General features: G+C 41.1%; 1 long non-coding RNA gene across 1 annotated transcript; it reads right to left on the bottom strand.

Moving 5' to 3' along the window:
* Positions 1 to 282, bottom strand: LOC135175634 (uncharacterized). The gene is made up of 2 exons (XR_010302411.1): positions 209 to 282; positions 1 to 39 (listed from the first exon to the last, which is right to left on the bottom strand). It is a non-coding gene; the product is annotated as an uncharacterized LOC135175634 (long non-coding RNA).
* Between the last annotated feature and the right edge of the window lie 5,147 nt (positions 283 to 5,429).

Genomic DNA, 5,429 nt, shown 5'->3' with positions numbered 1-5,429 from the left:
TCAGAGCCTGAGGGGAGAGGCTCAAACAGCTAAAATACCCTACAAAAGAAATCAGCTCCAGCAAAGACACACACCCAGCACCAGTGCATAACAAAGATGGATGTTGCAATGGTTGCTGAGCCTAACCCTAACAGCCGGGGGGCCAACGAGGCCCCCCGGCCTTTGAAATCCTCCACCAATTCACCCGGTGCACACCATGGGCACTCACCAGGGATGCCAGGCGGAGGATCCCTTGGCCCACAATGGGCCGAACTTGGAGCTTCTGCCTTTCCTGGGGCTGACTATAAAGGGGAGTGGGCAGGGAGGGCAAAGTGGCTACACCTGGGGTGGGAGGAGACTCCAGCAGCCAGCTAATAGCAAACGGCATCACCTGGTGGCATCTGATGAGTTACCACAGGAAACTAATGAAATGGTGATTGATTAATTGCAAGCCTAACAGGTGATAGCAATGTCTGTAATCAAAGGTGATTACATTATGCCCAGATCAGATAGCACAATGAAGATATGTATTTGAACAACTGATGCTGGCTAAAGCACGTCATTTAATTTAGCTGCTGAAGAAGGCAATGCAGTGACTGACAAAATATCCTCTGTGTTAAAAGAGGAGGTGTTCAAAAAGAGCCTGGCTGAGGCACTTAGTGCCATGGTCTAGTTGACTGGCTAGGGCTGGGTGCTAGGTTGGACTGGATGCTCTTGGAGGTCTCTTCCAACCTGGTTGATTCTATGATTCTATGTTGAGCAACAGTAAGAATGGCACTAACATTCCTAGTCGTGCATACATTAAAAAAACTTCATTGTTGTAGTAGTTTATCTCAGCCAGTGGCTGATTTCCAGCAAATCTGCTCTAACAGGACTCACCCTCACAACCAGGAACAAAAAAACCACAAAACAATCCCCAAAGCAATGTGGACTGAGACGAGAAGAGTTTAGTGGAATAATGCAGCATACAATACCTTCTGCAAAAAGCAGAAGCAATCCCCCCAAGCCCACAGACAGTAAGTTGAAGAGGCTAACACTTCAAAACTGAAATCCAGAAGAAAGCTCACATTGCAATCTGAACTACGAGCAGCATGATCTTTCTCTCTGGCCAGCACTTTTGTTATAAAGCTGGCATGATGTCAGCATGGTATTGAATACCATTAGCTGGTTCAGCTATCTGAACCCAAGACAATTCTGCAGATTTATTTGCCTTCTGAGACTCATTTTGCAGTTCTGTTTTTCTACTCTAGAGATTGTGTAACTCATTTCTTCATTGGGTAAGTAACACACTGGAGACTTCAAAACACATAATGGTAAAGAAATATGGGGGGGTTTGTTTGTTCAGCATGCATATTAATACTTTTTTGATGGTTTGCAGCTGACCAAGGAACTGTGACCTTAGAAGAACTCAGGCTGAAGTTAAAATGAGAAAAAATAAAATTTAGAGCTTTGTCTTTGAGTTTCTATCAAAGGAGCAAAACTGGCATACGATTTGTTTTGGCCTGTGAAGTTATGAAACAACCAGAAAATGAAAAACATATAATCATGTCTACTAAACACAAAATGGCTACATGAAGTAGAAATGAAAATGTTGAATATTTCTGCCTCGTTCAGGTTTCAGACCAGTATCAGGTGAATTTGGATTAACTGTCATTTAGGTGGAGAATTTGGATTCTTTTAAATTAGTAAGGAAAAGGAAACCTCAGGAAATAAGTGGAAATTGTGAACCATAATACCTTTTTCCTTCTATTAGTAACATCATTACACAGATACTGATAGGAGCAGCATCTTTCAGGATTCCTTATACTAACATGCAGATTGTTGTCACACACCTGTGACCTTACCATATACCAGCATCGTTTCTTATCTGCTCAGTTGTCAGAAAACTATAATGGCATGAAGAAGAGCTGCCCCTGTTCTTCAGCACCATTTCACAGACCAGATCTCTGTTTGGGAATATGCAGTTTTAGTATCACAGGATATCATTAGGATCGCAGGATATTAGGGGTTGGAAGGGACCCAAGGAGCTCATCCAGTCCAACCCCTCTACCAGAGCAGGACAATACTATCTAAGATCACAGAGGAACACATCCAGACAGGCTTTGAAAGGCTCCAGGGAAGGAGATTCTACAACCTCTCTGGGAAGCCTATTCCAGTGCTCTGTGACCCTCACAGTAAAGAAGTTCCCTCTTGTGTTGAGGGGGAACCTCTTGTGCTGCAATTTACACCCATTGCTCCTTGTCCTATCCCAGGGAGCAAGTGAGTAGAGCCTGTCCTACTGTCAAGGTAGTAACAAGTTTGAACCACTGTTCAAACCCATGCCCTCCCAGTAGAAAAATTATCTTTCTTATACTTTGTTTAAATGTATTCGTTTTTCTCCCTTTTTGAAGTTATCAAAATAGCATTTTTGTATTTTTTATTTATTAATAATACACTACTCTTGGGCTAAGTAATGTCTATTTGGGCCAATAAAATGCTCAGTTAGCTTAGATCATGATTCTTGATGTGCCAACAAGGTCTGGAGACCTCAAGTGATTATCAAGAATGCTGGACTTTCCCTCTAAATCACAGCTGAGCCAACATCCCCTTGTGGCTTCTATATCTTCTGAAAAAAGCATTTCAAAATTAGAGAAGACAAAATTCCATCCCCCACAGAAATCCTTTCTTCCAATGCTACTTATATATTCCATATCTGAATTATCAAAAGTTTGATTTTCAGAAAGAAAATGTATAAAATAATAACGATCATGAAAAAAAAATCTTTCAATGTAGCTCAAGAAGAAGACAAAACTGCATTCCTTTAAAATGAACAAAAAAAAAAGTCAGTCTTTCTCATCTCCACTTTTTTTATTCCCTCCTGTACTTTTATTTTATGAGCAGTATTAGCAGCTGATCTGAACAGAGAAGCATGTATATCTAATCTACAAATGGAACACCTTAAGCTATTGTCTGCAATTCAAGTTAATGTTTTCCAGCTGAGTTTTCCCTTTTCTATGAAAACTGAAAAGAAACTTTGCCAGCCTCATTGGTTCATATCAACCTCCCTCAAATCGCTCTTTGGTGAATAAAAAATACAACCAAACCGACTGTTGAAAAGATATTTAGTCCTAATTTTTCCTTCAGATTGCTTGGAATTTGATATGCTCTTAAGGTGCCAACTGCAACTGCCTGCAAACACTTTATAAAATACATGCACATTGTTCAGGAGAATAGATCTATCATTCCAAACAACTGATACATCTTTCACCCTCCCTGTGACACTTCCCATCCAATAGCTATAGTAACTTAATGCTCTTTCATCCTCTGTCTTCTCAAGAGGGAAATCAGGATGGACATGTTTGTCACCATGGCAGCAAAACACTTCATGCATTACAACCAAAGCAGATGCAAAGAGTGCAAATCCCAAGATTCTTGGATTTGGAGAGCTTTGAGGTGGCTGTGCTAGGTTGAAGCTAGCTAGAATGTTTTGGTGAGAACTAGATTACAGGCTGTGGAAGGAAAATAAGGCTGATGTCTGCTTCCCTCATAGGCTTGCTGAGATGTATAGGAACAAGAAATAAAAACATAGATAACCACTCTCACTTGGGCTGCTGGCTGAGCTGCATCTTACTCTCTAACCTCACCCTCCAGTTTGGACTAATCCACTTTGCTTCCTAGCCCCCCTGGCTAAACCTCCATTCTTCTTTGGGACTGGGGTAAGGTTGAGAGGGGCAGGGGGAAGGTGAAGGGGTGTTTGGGAGCCCCTCCTGGAGACTCAGGTTTCTGGGAGGGGAGCTGTGTTTCTGTATTACCTTTTTTGCCTTGTCTATTCCTGTCTATAACTGTATCTACTGTAAATATCTGCTTGTATATTGTGCCAGCTGTAAATATAAGCTTCATTCACATTTCCAGAGCTGGCTGAGTCTAGTCTGGGTGATTTCTAAAGTGTGGGGGGAGCAGGGAATACCCAAACCATCACAGTGGCTCACTTAAGTTCTTACATTAAAAAGTGAGGTATTTCCCTGCTTTTGAATGCTAAAAACCCTGCATGTTATGTTCCTCAGTTCTTATTTCTCCTAAGTGTTGATGTGTTGCTAGTTACTGTGTTTTTCTCCCCATCAGACAATGGAAGTTTGCTACAATATAGCTCTTGTTTAGAAGATGAGATGATTTTTATAGGGAGTTTTGCTACAATACAAAGACTTCTAGCTTGTAATGGTATCATAGTAGCTAATGCACAAGGAAGTAGGTTGGCATGATTTATAGATATCTGAAGAGCAGGACTGAGTACCTCATAGCAGATAGCTTTAAAAGGGCTGACCATCTGCCAGTTAAGACAACTATGCCAGGCAACACGACTACTGATGGATGGAGTGTGAGTTTTTTGGTTGGTTGGTTGTTTTGTTTTAATACTTCTTCATCTATAATATCTCACAAAAGGCAAGTTTCTCAGGCAGCATTCACACTCTCTGATGGTCCTCTTCACTGCAGCATGTCTTCCTTCTGGGTTTCTTGGCTCCAATTAGGAAAGCATGTGCTTGACCTACAATAAAGCACAGAAGAGGCATCTAAGTGTTTGATGAAATACTCCAAAATCTGCTAGAACTTAGATGCTGTCTGCTGAAACCATGAAGTCAGTTTGCCCTCTTACTCTTTCCCTTTCTTCCATACACGAACTAGAACAACCTTCTGCACTGTACAGTGTGAGTTTGCAGCTCAGTGTGCTCTGATTTGCACTGGTGTTAGGATGACTTGTCTGAACTGGGGTAGCCTCCTTTTCAATTCATATAATCTTATTTAATTTCATTCTTCTGTAGTTATGATTTGCCCACCACAGTTGTGCCACCAGAGACTATAATTAGGCAATAACTTGTAGAGAGAACACTGTCAAGGAATGAATTCCCATGAGTAGATAAGGACAGGATTTACCCCACTTATTGTTCAGCAAGGCAAGGCAGGTCTGCCCTGCAGACTGCAACTCGTGAAAGTGTTTGTAGGCAGTTTGTACAATGTCTCCCTGGGGCTTTCCTTGCAGGGAAGCAATGCTGCTTCATATTGTCTTGGGATGAAAATATTGGAAGTCAGTCTCACTCATTACACATTTGTTTGGCAACAGCCACAGATATCTGTTAAATATCCCTCTAGCCTCCTCTCCCTCCTTCCTCCACCCCAAACATTGCAAGAAATAAAAGGATCTCATAAAATTGAGTGCAGCTTGAGGACTAAGTTTAGTAGTGATGAAGTAGGCACTTTATTACTACCCACTTGGATAAAAGTCAGCCTCAACTGCAAACAATTAGAAATGCCATAGAAAGAGGACATAAAGACATTCAGTTTTGCAAAAACAGCCTAAAGTTTTTACTTAGGGGGGATATATAATATGAGAGTGACATTCTCTGTGGTTTATACTTCATTGCCAGTGTAGTTTGTTTTAGCAAATTGAGAACTATTATTTTTTTTAGCCAGTCATT

Source organism: Pogoniulus pusillus, chromosome 5, assembly GCF_015220805.1.
Source record: "Pogoniulus pusillus isolate bPogPus1 chromosome 5, bPogPus1.pri, whole genome shotgun sequence".
Classification (NCBI taxonomy): domain Eukaryota; kingdom Metazoa; phylum Chordata; class Aves; order Piciformes; family Lybiidae; genus Pogoniulus; species Pogoniulus pusillus.
This window is presented reverse-complemented; position numbering and strand designations above follow the sequence as displayed.